Source organism: Ambystoma mexicanum, chromosome 6p (genome assembly GCF_040938575.1).
Source record: "Ambystoma mexicanum isolate Mex_15411 chromosome 6p, UKY_AmexF1_1, whole genome shotgun sequence".
Taxonomy (NCBI): domain Eukaryota; kingdom Metazoa; phylum Chordata; class Amphibia; order Caudata; family Ambystomatidae; genus Ambystoma; species Ambystoma mexicanum.
The window spans coordinates 1,078,580,074-1,078,597,162 of NC_090935.1; positions in this window are offsets into that span (position 1 = coordinate 1,078,580,074).

Genomic DNA, 17,089 nt, shown 5'->3' on the forward strand with positions numbered 1-17,089 from the left:
AAGTGATATTACTTAGTAATAATGAACTATAACTGGGCAACGTTGGCCGACAAATAAACACTTCTAAGGGTTATACACTTTAATTTACTGCTGTTAGTTCAAGAATTGTCACTGTATGTAAGGACAGTCTTACTATGCTCCCCTGTGTCAGTAAACATTTGGATTTTTTATGCCAAGTATTTACATCACCCTATCCATTTTTGACCTGTGTCGAATTCCTCTCTCCCCTGCTTTTCTCTGGTGATTAGCAGGAGGAAGCTAATTAGGGGGGACAGATGTGCCTCAAATCACACGTTAAATTTGATACTGGGTGATCTTACCCCCCCCCCGTTGCTTGTATATTCCTTGCTGCCGAATTGCCCATCCCCCTATTGTGAGGCCTAAACTTCCTTTTATTGATTCCCTGAGAAATAATTTATTCACTGTGCACTACCCCTATCACATGTAAAGTGAGCTGCCGCTTCCCAAAGCTAGGGTCACACTCAATAAATATCCTAAAGAATCATAAAACATTAAAGTGTATGTTGGACTAGGGGGGAGGCTGGGGAGGCACCCCTAGCCAACCTATCTTGGTCCCCAACATAGGGCATTGGACAGTGCCATTACTGTTCCACGAGTTATTTCCAGGGGACATGCCCTTTCAATCATATTGGCCTGGCAAAGGGACCAGCCTTACAGGCTTAGAATGAGACGTAAATTATGGTAATGCTTGGCATGCTAGGGAAACACCTGTGTCTCACATTTGAGAAGCCTAAAGACCACTTTTGCAAGTTCCACAATTGCCATGTTCGAAAAAAAAAAAGGATTTCCCTTTAAGGGAAACCCTTCTTATGCAATCAAAAAACGCTGCATATAAAATGCTACTTACGCTGGTTCACCTGGACATTTAAAGTAGTTAATTGTAGGTTTGTAGAACCTGAAATGAGCAGCACAGTTCCACAAATACCTGGTTTCCTGTTCGTGACATCACGAATGCAGAGAAACTAACACAATGAAGCAACATTCCAACACCCATGTTCTCTGGTGGGCAAATGATTTTCCAGAGGAACAAAGTATCATTCATAAGCCAAGCTCACACAATATTAACTATGAAAATAAAAAGATAAAATACTTACCATTGTGCTAAAATGAACTACTGCTCTGGAGAAGGACAGGGATGTGTTGTGGCTAAACTGCCTACAGTACTCCAAACCCCACAGTTATACTTTGAATAACCCCTTGTATTATCCATCTCCAGACCTTTGCTCTGCTTCCCAATTCCTTCTATCTGTTCTTTGTCCTCTGTGTGCACCCTCCTGAATCCACACATTTCAACTTCTAGCTCCTACACTTGGATATTCACTCTTGTCCCTCACTTTGTCATTAAAAAAATAATCAAAACATGTATCTGCTCCAGTCTTTATCTTACAATGTGAGTTTATTTTAATGGTTTATTCCATCATTTTCCATTTTTGATTGTAACATCTGTATCTCTGTTCAGCACTTTTTTAAGAAAAGCTCTATATAAGGTTTGTATTAGGTAAATTTAAAAATGAATATCACAATCACAAAGGTGAAACGGCACGACCCTGAAGGTATACCTCCTTTAACTTTTTGGGTAGTGCACGCAGGCAGGCAGGCTATACTCCCCATGAGGCCAGTAAGCTGTTACAGAAGTAATCGAAACAACGATAGTCATGACTTACCAAAATACAAGAATGTCCTTCCAAGGTTCTACAAAAATAGGATCTTTAATGAAACTAACACAAATGCAGACCACTAATAAAAATACAACTGGCCCACCCCTGTAAGTGAAAACACAGATCAAGCAGATTTTAAATTAAGGGACATTCAGTGTTGGTAGGCAAGGGTGAGTGTAAACATTTCAGAAGCAAAATGTCAAGGATAATGAATAGGTTTTTTTAAAGGTGGGTAGTGGGGCCTTAAAAGTCACTGGTGTCCTTTGAGGCAGATCAGTCTGATAAGGCCACTTCAAATACCTTAGTTCATGTCTATCTGTAGAGAGCATTGAGCCAGGCCTTTTGGCATCAAACTGGGAATCTGGGCACTTTTGGTGCTGGGCAAGGGAATGGAAAGGAGTGGTGGCAATGGATTCCAACAATGCACTGTTGTTCAGCGGAAGTAACAGATTGCAGGTCGATTTCGCTGGGGATAGCAGGCAGGGTCGGGTTGTTGGTACTGGAAGACTCAGCAGCCTCAGAGGCAGAGAAGCAGGATTGGCATTTTGTGGCCAATGGGTTTGACTGGCTCAGCTTAGTGTTGGGGGTACTGCAGCAGTGACGGCTTGGCGATCGATGAGGCTAGTAACAAGGCATGTAATTCAAGGTGGGGATGCTGGAAAACATGGCATGTCTCAGATGCAGAGAGCATAGGTGTCAAGTAAAACTCAGTGATGCAGGCCTGTTCGAGCACCGAGGTCAGAGTTTACTATACTGGTCCCATTAAAGCAGCTTGGATGGTGTTAAAAGTGCCCAAACTAGCATTGACACAGGTACAAAATGTTTTTAAAACCAGGGGTTGTTTCTTGATTCTTTGGCTGCTGGGAGACCTAGCTTGGGATCTCTGGGGCAATGCGTTTAGAGAGCACTTGCAGGGTTCTAACATTTCCAGTACCTTGTCCCGCTAGCTGGCCATCCCAAATTGGCCCTTTGGATGGTTAGGTAGAAGAGATGTACTCTTCCTCAGAGCTCCTGGTCTTTGCCTCTCTGGCAGAGGACTTTGGACTAGACTGTACTCCCAATCATTTTCCAGGGAAACCATCTTCAAGCAGTGTCCAAAGATTAATCGTTTAAGGGGAGGGTTGCCCCCCCATATAGGCAAACTGATACAGTGAATTGGTTCACAGCAAATCTGTTGTTAAGGGCCCATTTGTGGCTGTTGTAACAATGTTACTTTGCGAGCTGATGTTGTACCCAGAGTGCCTTGTCTGCAGGTAGTGGAGAGGGGGACTGGACACTTGGAAGCCCTAGCAAACTCCAAGATTGTCAAAACCCTCTGTAGACTGATGTTCTCTCCTCGGCTGGTCTAACTACACCCCTTCCACTGTCTTCCGAAATCAAAAGGTATCTTTTAATCAGCCCCTAAGTGTGAGGGGGCCTTTGTATTACAGAACCTAGTGGGGTTCCTAAGGAGTGTTTCTCATCCCTGAAGGAAGGTGCTGACTCTTCTCAGGGGATCAACTAGAAGGCTTCCTGGGATAGACAAGGCATGGTTGTTGTGGATTCCCCAGCGAAGATAACGCAACACACACCAGGCTCTGTCATAAATGAGTCACTGTCCACAAAGGAAACAATAAATGACATGAATTACTTGTGGCTGTATAATTATGTGATTGCAGTTGCCACCATGCCAACATTAGACAAAGCGTATACTTAGATATGAATCTGAACCTGACATATACGTTCTTTGGAATATATTTATGAAATATTAAACCAGAGGGGCAGACAGGTAAAAAGCTACCTCTGCCTAGTTCTACATTGTGTTCAAGCAAGTATGTTTAGGAATGCACATGAGACCTTCAAAACCTGCCCTGTTTCCATTTTGGGGCTGCTTCTGTGGATATCAGATGAAGGTCACAGCAAGTTAAAAGTGTGAATTTTGTATTTTGGCACTTGGAGGATTATGAAAGTGATGTGTGATTAGCAGATTTCACTTTCAGAAAAATAATTACCTGCATCATATTATTATTAAATAATTAAAAAAAGAACATGCTCCCACCTTCACAGATGACATTCTGTCACAGCAGCATAGCCTAAATCTGTAATGCTCATTCGAGAAATACCACAGTTCTTAGCTTGGCATAAACAGCTAGTGAAGAGGATCACAGAAACAAGTTTCAAAACAAAGGAGTCCCAAATTAAACACTCCTCTGTTTGGTCTAGAAAATCATCATCTTGGGATGCCAGTGCCCCATCTCCTTACTGGAAACAAAGAACTCCAATATGGAAACATACTTTTCCTGTTAGGCACCCTGTTTCTGGTCTGGAAATAATTATCAACACAGATAAGATTGGACCCCCCCATCTTACACTTCAGTAAGAACTTGAAACCCTTACTCTTCAAAGAACATCTCACCAATTGTTAATCGTTCCACTCAACCCTATTTTCCCCTTTGGAATTCTCCTCCGTCTTGCTACGACTACCAACCCCATTTCCTCTGCTTGTCCTTTACCCTACTTGTAACCCTTGGGTGCATCCCCTGTGTACAGTACCTCATTGCTTCCCAGGTAGGTTAGTAATTTTTAATCATATACATAAAAACATGGCTGGCCTGCCGAACATAGGCTTGGCCAAACCCCTAAGAGTTGAGTGGCCAAAGTTACACTGATAAGAACTAACCAATTTAAGCCTTTACACAATCACAGCACATCGTTCCATACAATCAGGGAAGGTTGCACCCAGGGACTGGAGGGAGAGCAATATGCCTGCGGTTGTTGAACTAAGTTATGGCTGGTGGATGGAGGAGTTTCTGTTGTTGTAAGAGAACTGTGTGGGGTTGAAGGCTGTTGAAGGCTAGAAGAAGCTGTAAGCAGCTAGCTGGAGTGAAAAGTAGGCAATAACATCAGAAGGCAATGGTAAGATATCATAAGAGGTAGTAATATCAGGTGGTGGTGGAGGGGGTAAAGACTGTTGGAGATGGAAACAGGCAAATGAGGTGTAAGGATTCTGGAGGATGTGGAAACAGCTAGGAGGGTAGCAAACTCAAGGAGTCAATGCAATAACAGCGATGAAGGTCGCAGGGAAGACATCCAGAAAAGGAAGATTCCAGCAGGCAGAGCCATTGCTAAGCACTACCAGATGCTGAGGTGCCAAACGAGACAGGGCAAGGAAGGTTACCATTCAGTTTGTGGGGTAAATTGAAACATTGATTAGGGACTGATTAAGTGACTGCAAGATACCTCTGCCCAGCATGAAAGACCATGTGTCTTGAACCTTTCCCATCAGAAAATTACTCCCTAGCAACAGAAGGCATCGTATGAAAGGTTACAACTTGTTTACAGGTTAGGGAATTGGGTACAGTGGATGAGATTTAGGAAGATTCCCCACAGTTGACAAATGTGTCATGCACAGGATTTGGTAGAAAGTAATGGTTGAGTGGGCACAGCTGAACATATATATTTTCAGTTTTAATTCAATGTTTTTGATATCTAGGTTGAATGTTTTCCAGTTCTGTTGCCAGAAGGGCCCCACTTGCACTGAGGGGTAGGTAAAATGCTGGGATTAGGGTTGCTCAGGCTCCTGTTACATTTGATTACTCTTAATCATGTCACACCTTTTTACATTTCTCATTATTTAGTTATGAACATTCATGCTAAACAATGATTTATATAGTCTTCAATTCGTTTTTCATAAAAATGAAGCTTTCCTTCTTTTCAGACATAGGCATTTTCATGTTATCCAAGGCATTTCAGCCTCGAGGACCAAACGCATTCAGTCAGAGGTTAGGTATATTCTATTCATATCTCTCATAGGGTGCTGCATGTGTACCTGAAGGTTACCCGCCTTTGCTTCTGTCTCTCCTGCATTTGCTTCATTTGTTTTGGTCTATGTTCTACACTCATACTGGTCTTCAGTGACCTATAATATAAGATCAACATTCTACTACGTTTTCTAATATATTGTAGTCTCTGATAGATGGAGTCGTACTTTGTAATCTTGTGTTTTCCAAGGTGTTCTACTGGTGTTCTCCAATTACAGCTGTCGCTTCTGTTTTTTCTGTAGGTGGGCATTTATAGAAAGTAGTTTATGAATTTCCTAAATTGTTTTTTAAATGCACAATATTTCCTTGCAATTAAATGGAAATAGTGCTTGGAGAGAATCTCGATAGAACTAGCAGGTGACGGCTTACTTTGATTATATTGTGGTGGACTCTGAACAACAGGATCCTTAAATGAGGATTTCTGTGTCCAGAGGACAAGCTTAAATAAAGTAATGTCACTGGCAATTACGTGAACAATGACGGCACTGGACTGGTGACGTCATCACACTGCGGCCACCATTTTGTTTGTTTTCCTATTCTGTGTTCGTGTGTGGGGGGAGCCCATGTGCACGCAAGACTTTCTTCTTACATTAGGTGAATATTCCTAAGTGGCATCATGTGATGCATGCAGTTAATATAACAATGGAAATAAAGGTTGGTAGGATGTTAGCAGGAGTTGCATTCTTACAATTGGTGATCAAAATAGACATACATACAAAGTGTGTGAGTTACATAAAATACAAAACAGTTATGTTTCACAAACATGGGCAATAAAATTGATCTTATTAAACAATGCCAATATCTTGGTGAGATGTCAAGGCCCCAGTACGGGTCTATTCGCATATATGTTTGCATTGCGTTATCAGACACCAATAAGTGTAGGTGGTTGTTGCTGACATACATTCATGATGATCACAAGGCTCTTGGTGCATTTTCTTGGCACATGCGTATGTAATGGAGTTATTACGCGCTACCAATAACTTGATGGGATGTCAATGGTCCAGTCTGGGTGTGTTCACATATTTATTGGCATAGCGTTATTATACATCATTTAGTATAGGTGGTTGTTCTTAACATACATTCATGATGGCCTCAAGGTTTTTAGTACACTTTGGCCAATGATATGATCTTGAAGCCAAAACAGAGACCTTGTACTTTTTGTCTTTGCTATAGCGCCAACCTATAGACACAGATCCAGTCCATCCTGCACCGGGAGATATTTTCTCTCTCCAAAGACGGCATTAGGTCTGCAGGAACCTCGGCCACCCTTTAGATGATTGGCAACCTTGCGCGCGTGCTCCATGGGGTGAGACACGCCACAACGGTCAGAATTAAAGGGGAAACTGAAACCCCCCCCGAGCCTGCGACATCATAGAGGCTGACAACAACCACATTGGAACAGTGCAGCATTACACCACTGGACAAAAAACTGCCACGGGTAAGGATTACCTTTACCCTATGATGCTTTTAACCTTAACCTGTAGGCCAACTAGTGTGTCACTTTAGCCACGCTGTGCACATAGGCCTCAGAGCTCCCTTTTTGGTTAACCTATGGGTTCTGCTTGCCATAGGAGACATACCGGATACACTGCCCACCAGACCCACAGCTTTGATAAGGCTGCATCCCTGGATTTTTAACCCCCAGGATAAGACAACCATCGAGGTTAGTACACATATCCACTATAGCCACCCCCACCGACATGGTGATATATATATATATATATATATATATATATACAAATATGTATCATTTATATTGTTATTAGAAACATGCTACCTTTTCTTATGTATGTCTTTATACAGGTGTCCCCCAATAGAAATTGAACAGGATCCTGAGGAAGGCAATGGTTAAGACACAGATACCTGCCGAAACTTTCTACTGCCCCGAGAGTTAGGCTAGCAGCCATTACCGAACGGTCAAAGGGGGTTGGAAAAACGAGAACAAGCCCCCCTTAACAATAAAATCTTATTGACTATTGACACAGACCTGCCACTTGATTTAATCACCAATCAGCGCTGAAGTGTCAAAGGTTGTGCATAGACGCAAAGATATATTATATACTGTCCAAGCTCTGCTCTGAGAATGTTTCTGCTGAAGCTTAGAACAAACCAATTGCCGACGTTGGCGAAACTTGTGGCAAACTATAATATTGCCCATAATAAGTGCACATGTCGGATATGTAAAAATAATAGTATTCTTGAAACCGCCAGACATTTGCTTACCGAATGCATTGGGATGGCACTGTCTATAATTGTAATCCTTGGCTGCTTTATACATGATATTGTGGCTTTTAAGTCATACCCATTCTGGATATATTGTCTGAATACAATGAATGGTGGGGTTAATTTTGCACTGTTGAGATTGTGGGAAATGATTATTAATATCATGCCAAATATACAATTGCAATGATAAATTGTATTAAATATCAGTTGCTTGACTGGTTGGTTCATCCATCGAGGCTGGCATGTGGAGAGATTATGAGTGATTTTAATATATAAGCTGGTTCTTACAGTTTCTTAAGATCAATTGATATGAATTCTGTGTTTAAAGATAATATGGAAGTAGATGAGCCACTGTATTGATGAAAATGGTTACTATGTTATGGGTTTATAATGATTGCATACGTTTTAATATGTATCTACTGTAATTGTATCTGTTACTGTTTTTAATTATGCAAATTTAATTGGATGTGTCAAATGAATGTTTGTAAAAGCTTAATTACTATATACAAAGAAATAAATAATAATAAACCTAGAGAGGGTGCCTAGTCCGAAGTAACAGACAGAAAATATCACATGAGTTAAACTGACTATGCACTAATGAAACACCTAAGCTAAACATGTGATACCGTACATGTATGTCACATATTCCTTGTCTTTAAATGTGTTTTTCTCTCTTTTGTTTGTGTTTATGTTTTATTTTTGACTATACAATTGATCAAAGAAGCAAGTGTTGACATTGACAAGTTGTTCTGTATTAAGGAGAGCACTGTGCCGGAGCCCCGTCGCTTCCCACTGGTTTTTGTTCCTGTTGTGTTTCTTTTTACATTCATTTATTTTACTTTTAGGCCAGAAATGTGATGATTTGTTAATATGATAACAGATGTTGGGATCACACCAGTGTAATTCCTTCAGTTTCATTCACCCAGGTTAAATCTCTCAACCATTCTTGTGTGGACGGCGGGCAGCTAGCTTTCCATTTCCGCAGTATACATCTTTTTTGCTAATATATTGCAACATTTAGAAAGGATCTGTTGTTTTCCACTGGGTCTTGCCATTTCCCAAACAATGTGGACATTGGGGTGGTGTCTAGCTGTCTACCAATTATTTTTGACATAACCTTATACATATACGACCAATAGTAGGACAGGTTTGGGCATGACCAGAACATGTGTAGACATCCCACCTCTGCTGGCCCGCATCTTGGGCAGGTACCATTATTCTCAGGGAATATTCTGTTTAGACTGTATGGCGTGTAATGTAGCATGTGCAGAATTGTATACTATATTAACACCAGTCAGCCATTCATAGAAACTGATGTGGTAAACCTGCACATTTCCCCTCATTGTACTGTAAGTGATTTCAACCCGGCACTTCACCTAAGTCAATGCCTAGCGTGTGATGCACAGCTGAAACCCTTAATTAATTATTTGTGTCGATAAGTTATTTTATTTCTTAACGATGCACCACGTATATCACGCCCCTCCCTTTCAATTCCCTACCCACCTCCCCCACACTGAACTAGGAAGCAGGCTGGTTTGCAAAGTTAAAATATTTATTATGTATTGCACAATATACATCACACTATTTTTAATGGTTATACAATAATCACCAATGGGGAGATGTCAGACTACACAATCTCTTTAATCACAAGGAGTAGTGATGGGAAAAAATAATGCATCACAGAAATAATACCTTTGTGGGTTTGTTCAAATCAATAGCAATATGGTTACTCTTTCCCCCTGCGCACCCCCTCAATCCCCCCAATATGCAATATAAAGAGATAGAAAGAGAGAGATCAGGTTTCAGGAATGCAGAACTCAAGCAAATATATGAATCCCAATTTCCCCCCAGCAAACACAGAGAGAGAAACAGGAATGATTGCAAACTTTGCAAACTTGTCAAAATTGATTTTAAAGTTGGCTTGAATGAACCGGTGAAAACACTGAAAATGGTCTAAATCACTAAAATTGTTGAAATTCTAATGGGAGCCGCTTTATATGGGTTCAGGCAAACACTAGCAGTTGTTTAAGAGTGATAAGCACGTTGAAAACTTAATTTTGAGGTCGGGTGCAATGAAAAGCTATTTCACACGTTATAGATTTTAGTCAAACGAAAGATTTGCGGCAAACTTTTCTGCGCACGGTAAGCACGATTGCAGAATCACTATAAGGAATTGTGATGCGGTTTTGGGTTCATTGGAAATCCTACGGTGGTAGCTTCAAGTAGGCACTTACATTTCATTTCTAGCATAAAAGATGAAGAAGGTATGAACGTTTCTGTGGAGGTTGTTTTTTTTCAGAAAGAGGAAAAATGTAAAACAAGAATGCGCTTTTAAAATACAAACAAGGTTTCTTTAGACTACGAATGGACTAGGAAGATACAAACTACACAACAGCGCAGTCACCAGATCAGGACGTCACCGATCAGGTTTTTGCCCGACGAGACGCTTGCCTCTTCAGATGAACTATGTCAGCGCAAAGATGATTTTAACAATATTATGACAGAAGGATTATAGGATCAGAGAGAGTTCAGGCAAAACAAAAAAGGATTTCTAGCAATACAGTTCTGGATATAAGAGAGCTTTGATTTGGCTAGGGCTGACTATAGATAGTACATAGGCTAGTGACAATCCTATACTATGGATACTCACTACCAATGTTTTGAATGGAACCGTCAGGGATTCTGGTCAAAGATTTCTCGGACAGACTGCTGGGCACACCGGACTCGACGGGTCAGCGATAAGCAAGGCCCTCTGGACAATGCACGCATGACTGGACTGGATCTGCAATGGCTCTCTGGTCTGCACAGCACAGCACGGCAGAACACAAGGTTTAATCTGCCCTTCTGGTTATGAAAATGATTTTTTGGCAGGCAATCACTTACAGCACAGCCTGGCTGCTTTTTCGTTTACACTTTAAGTTGAAGGATGGGTTCTGGAAGTGAGGCCCAGCAGAAAGTGGTTCAGCTATGCTCTGAGATTTTCTGCTTGCAAAGTTTTTGGAGTCTGGAACAAGGAGTATGGATGGATCTCCTTCAAAGTGCTTTGCCAAATTCTGTATGGTGGGTGATTCAGTGTCTTTTTAGGTCCTCCGCTGTCTCTATTTATGTGTTTCCTAAAGGGGTGGGTATACTGAATTATCCTAGGTGCACCCCCTCAGTAGGCCATTGGCTAAAGTCTGCTCTCTCCCTTGATTGGAGGGGAAAACAGAGTGCAATCATGATGATGCAGTTTATGAGACAGGGAAAACCTCCCCTTTGCCTTTTGCACATAAAATCTCTTTTTGATATAATACATCTTTACATGTGTACAATCTTTATACTAATGAAATACATAGATCACATATTTGTTGGAGCACATATTCTTCCAAACACCATAGCTGTGAGGTCTTGGGTCTGGATTTGACAATTTTTCACACTTTTTATCCAGGAGTCAACATCTGATTTGTCCACAATTTTGTACATATGTGCGCATGATATCTGGGCATAATCGTATGAAGTTTTGTGCTTCTGATATGAATACAATTGCTACAAAACCTGAATTTTCACTACGCCTTCTCAGAACATCGCACAAATGTGCACAAAACAATTCACATTAACCATACTGTAATTTTACAATTTTTACAAATGTGCACAGTCCTTTGTCAGTCTTTTCCAAAAATATGCTTTCTGTCCATGGAGAATCAACAAAAATGTCTATCCCCGCCTCCAAAGGTTTCTTGTAGCTAAGGAGCAATCCCCGCCTTCTTCCTCTGGCAGAGGCCACTCTTGACACTTACAATCTGCATATTCTTTCAGCCAAGGAAGGTTCATTGTCTCTTCCAGGAGCAGCAGCCCAAATCTCCTCCCCTCTTAATCAGCCCCTGAATGTGAGTTCCTGGCCTTTGATGAGAAGCAGGAGAGATGCCTTTTGTTGGGGAAAGCTGGGGGGAACTGGTTTGATGACTCCAAGTTTCAGCTAAATTCACTGTCAAATTATAACATTTTCTTAATTTTAAATAAAATTTGCAATTTTTAATCAGAACTCTGATTCCAGTCTCTAAACCATGGGGTTACAACCTATGTTCCTCTGAATGACAGGTCACTTAGATTTAAGACATTAGATCTTAATGGTGCAACTTTGCAGTTTAAATGCAGGCTTTTGAAACAGTCACAGGCGGCCGCTGGTACTGCGCCCAGATTTTGACAGATTTTCCCAGGCAAGCACACTTTTTACTGTGGCTATTTTTATGAGAGATTCTGCTTTCCATGACATTGTGTGTTCATATTGATTCCTTAAATTAAGTGGCGGGTAACACCCAGCAAAGATATTGGGTGTTTTCTGATGTTTTGATCCGGTATTCTGTATTTTCAGCAACCAAGAAAAAGGGATTTAAAAGCAGTTTGTGGGTTTCCTTGCCATAAAGCACTGCCTTTCATGCAGTTTCCATTTTTACTCGGTAGGCAGTCCAGTGACAGGTTTCAGCAGTGGGGTCTCCTTTCCACTACTGACAACAGGCAAATTAGATTTGGCAGCCATCTTTTCCTGTTTCAAAGCACAATTTTTCATAGGTTTTGGCGCGCATAGGGGTTTTGCGGCCATTTTGCTGATTCTGGTGCCGCAAGCACACAGGGATGTCACAGGGCAGAGCCTAGTGGGTTAAAACATCCCACAGTACATCATTTATTTCTTGGTCTAGTTCTCTCATCTATTTCTCTCTGGAAGGGTCTTTCTGCGTCAGTGTTCCAAGTAGTATTTCCCTATACATGGTAGCCAGTATGTGCTGCTAGAATTCAATATATAAACAAGAATCTTGTTTGCAGGTGGTTCAATAGGGTATGAGTCCAATCTAGCCTGGATTGCAGCAAGTAATTTATAGTATTGCAATAACCCCACTTGTGTTTCTCTGCTTCTCGTTGAGTCCCTTGGTCATCAAAAATGTCCCCTCAGGAAACAGGTCACCTATGCATCTGTAGCCAAGGAGTCCCATTGTCTGCAGATATTAACTCCACATGTGGGTGAGAGATGTGGAAAGTCCCACAATGGCAGCCAGTGATAATATGGGTTCTTCACCTCTGTTCCGTGAAAAATGCTCTTACAGGCGTTTAATGTAGTGGAGAGAGGGTCGTATGGGCAGTCGTCTCTGTATGTATTGTTCATTATATGTGTTCTCATTTCTAGTCCTTCTGCCACTGATTTCTCTAACCTAACATGTGGTGGGGGTTCTCCCGGGTCATACCAGTATGAGGCAAATTGTGCCTGAGATGGCAACCAGTAGATCTCCTGGTTGCGTCCATTGAACCCTTCCCTTGGTATACGGCAATGCTGTAACCTCCCACTTTCTTCTCACGGCACCAGAGTGCCATATGAATATAGACAAGGTGCTATGTAGTTCTGTGAAGAAGTATGAGCCTGGCCAGATGGGCACATTTACAAAGGTGTAGAGTGCATTAGGCACTAGTATCATGTTTATTAGCAAAAGTCTACTTGCTGAGGAGAGGGGGATTCATAACCATTCAGTTATGTTTGTGTTTGCATATTTCATCAGGGGGGTATAATTTTCTGCTAATAATACACCCTCAGATCTAAAGACTATAATTCCCAAATATCCCAGTTGATCTGGTGTCCACTTTAGTGGGGTTTGTATCAAGAGTCGAGGTGTAGCATCTGTAGGAGGGAACATCACCAACTTTTCATAGTTAATTGTGAACTTAGAGTATGCCCCGATTTGAGCTATATATTGCATGATAGGATCTAAATTTCCTTGTTGGTCTCTGACATAAAGTAAGACATCATCTGCATACAGCGAGATTATCTCCGGGGTCCCGGCCATTTGTATGCCTTATTTGCGTGTCTGGCACGGATTAGATCTGCCATTGGCTCAATTACCATGGCAAAAAGGACACCCCTGATGTGTCCCTCTACCCAATTCAAAAGACGCTGATTTTGTCGTGTTAGTTAGGACAGAAGCTATAGATTTGGTGTAGAGTATTTTAACGTAGTTAACAAAAGACTCTCCCAGTCCGCATTTTTGAAGGACCGTGAATAGATATGGCCATGACACCATGTCAAACACCTTCTGGGCATCCAAGGCTACGGCTACTGCATGGGTCTCTGGATATGTGGGCCATGGCATTAAACAGTCTCCTAAGATTGACTGACATCACTCTTCCAGATATAAAGTTGGCTTGGTCTTGATGTATTAATGCAGGCGTAAGTGGCAGTAATCTGTTTGCTAATATCTTTGCATGTGTCGATGATCATTAGCAAAGTTGGTCTTTAGGAGCTACACTCATCACGTGGTTTGTTCACTTTATGCAGCACCGTTGTTAGGCAGAATCCTGTGCAGTGCCCTTTGGGACCGCAATGAAGACTACAGGTGGCAATACAAGTTTTACCTTTGGTACAAGTCTGTACTACTATGTTAAAGTGGTAGCAGTACCGGAGCAGCCAGGCTTATCTCAAGAGTATATGAGCAGCAGCAGAGATTACACAAAGGGACCACAATTACTGTGACTCAAGCAAACACTGACTCAAGGTTTCAAGTAGAAAAATATAAGTACATTTACTTTTAAATCATTTGTTTTTAACACAACACTTCTATTAATTCATAACCACACGTAAAATACACTACAACCAACCAATTCACTTTGGTACACTCTAACTAAAAGTAAGTACCCTATGTTTTAACAGACCGGTGTTGCGAAACAAAAGACGTTATCGGGAATACACTTGCGATCACTTTTTGACAGTAATGACAGTTCGGTCTTACTAAAGAAACGCGTATCTGTGGCAAGAAATGTTACCGGGGCAAAAACACACTTAGCACCTGAGTTAACCAGAGAGAGATGGGGGCAAACATCATAGGCATTACTTTTGTCAAGGCAGACAGAATCAGAGAACACTATTTGATGGAATTCAAGAGTCAATAGGCCGGAGCCAGTGTCAAGTGGAACTCGGTTCCTGTTGTCAAGGATCACACAGTCAGACAGTTCAAGATTCAATGTTGCCAGGAGTACTTAGATAGTGTCAACAGAGTAAGCAAAAGTTATAAGAAGGAGGGAAAACAAGGGCAAGCCTTGGAGGCGAAGAAAAGGGGTTCACCCAAATTCCTCAAGCAGAACACAGTGCCTTATTCAAGGAAGAAGCTGGTGCCATGGCAGTTGTTCCTGTTGGTGTCCTGCAGACCTACGGTTCCTGGAGCTTCGGTGCGAAGGAGGACGTCTGGAGGCGCCTGCACCACACAAGGATGAAGCCGGCAGCAGCGATGGCGAATAAAAGGTGCGCTCCTTAAAAACAGGAGAGGCTCTTCAGATGGCTATCCGGACCACTACAACAGTGTGCAGTGATTTCGACCAGGAAGAGGCTCCTCTGGCTGTGGAAGATGAGCTGGTTATCCGCACCGGGCTTAAGGGAAGAAGACTCCGGACTGGATCTTCTCCGGTCGTCGAAGGGTAGATAGCTCAGGACTCCAGCAGGGCTTCACCCGGACGGGGTAGTTGCAGCAGCCGTCTTCTTCTCCGCTTCTCTTCGGTTTCTTGTAGCTCCAGTGGCGACTCTGAATTCTAGCCCAAAGAGACCTGCCTTTTATGCAAAAATCCCCCATTCACACAGCCTGGCTGTCAATCATGCAGCCCAGGGGTTGTCCAGCCCGGACAACCACCTCAGCCAATCATGGAAAAGTGCGACTTGGGTTTCCTAGGATACCCTGTGCAGGGGGTGACTACACCCCTCCCTCACATTCAGCCCACGTAGACACCCAGGCGCCTGGAGGAGGGCTTCTTGGCAGAAGCCCACCAAAAGACAGTGAACAAAGGAGGCAAACCTGGTTTGCCGCGCAAAGTAAAACACAAGAAGGACTTTAACAAAAAGAAATGGCGAATAAACCCGACCGGAGCCAAAAGAAAAAGTATTTGGTCAAGCGGGTTTATGTTCGAGGCTAATATAACAGCCTAAAACAATACCATGTTTATATAATATAATCACGGTAGGAAAGTTAGGGTAGATACTACTGCCACCAGCCAAGTCTAAATGTTAAAAGAGGAAAACAATGCTCTAGAAGGTACAGATAAAAAGGGATACGGAGTAACCCTTTCCAGTACTCCAGGTAACATGGGGTGTACTGGATCTGTGGTTAAATGACTAAGTAAAGTTAATGGCAACTTTACCTTTTTCTGGGGGACTGTAGTCAGCCTCAGAAATGGAGTCGTGGGAAGTTTAAAAGACAACCCTGTGTCACTGCACTGAAAGTGCTGCGTAACACACAAAAGAAGGGGACTACTGTAGTGGTGTACTCCAGAGTCCACAATCACAAAAACATGTAGAAGACACATGGTAAAACATGGGTAAGAGTGGGGGAAAAGCTCACATCCTTACCAAATGCAAAAAATAAACTCCAGAAATCCAGCAAAGCTGCTGGGGAACTCACTAGGTGAGGGAAATTAGCCATAAAATGAGAATTCTCCCTAACACTCCCCCCACCAGGCTAAGGGACAGGAGGATTCAATCCACTCCTGGGTGGATCTCATACCTCTAGTAGTCGGTTAAAAACATCCTAGAAAGACCATCAGCATTTTGGTGGTGACTTCATGCTCTGTGCTCAATGGAAAAAACAAATCCTTGCAGGCAGATTGACTATCTGAGCAACTTTGGGTTTTCCCCTTTCTTTTGCATCAGCCATCTCAAGGGTTGTTGGTCAGTCTGAATGATGAAGGTAGATCCATACAAGTATGGCCTAAACCTCTTCAGTGACCACACAATAGCAAAACATTCAGGTTCTATTGTTGCCCACCTTGTCTCAGGATCCTTTAACTTCCTGCTGATGAAACAAATAGGGTGTTCCCTACCTTTCTCATCCAGTTGACTAATGACTGCACCTATACCTACATTTGAAGCATCAGTTTGTACGATGAAGGGTTGGTGATAGTCAGGAGCTCTTAGGACTGGAGCTTGACAAAGGGCTTTCTTCAGACCTTCAAAGGCGTGTTTGCACTCCTCATTCCACCTCACCTTTTTAGGAAATTTGGGAGAGGAGATGCCATCAAGGGAGAAGCTATGGTCCCATAGTTCTCTATGAAGTTTCTGCAATACTCAGTGAGACCTAAGAAGGCTCTCACTTGGGTTTGAGTAGTCGGGGAGGCCCAGTTTTGTACAGCTTGTACTTTGCTAGGCAATGGCCTTATTTCACCTCCTCCTACCTCATGTCCAAGGTAGACCACTGTACTCTGACCAATTTGACATTTATTTGCCTTTATGGTCAGATGGGCCTGTTCCATAGCCTGCAATACATATCCTAGGTGTTCAATATGTTCTTTCCATGTAGGGCTGAACACTGCAATGTCATCTAAGTATGCCATGCAGTAGTCCTCCATCCCAATCAGAACTTGATTGACCATCCTCTGAAATGTAGC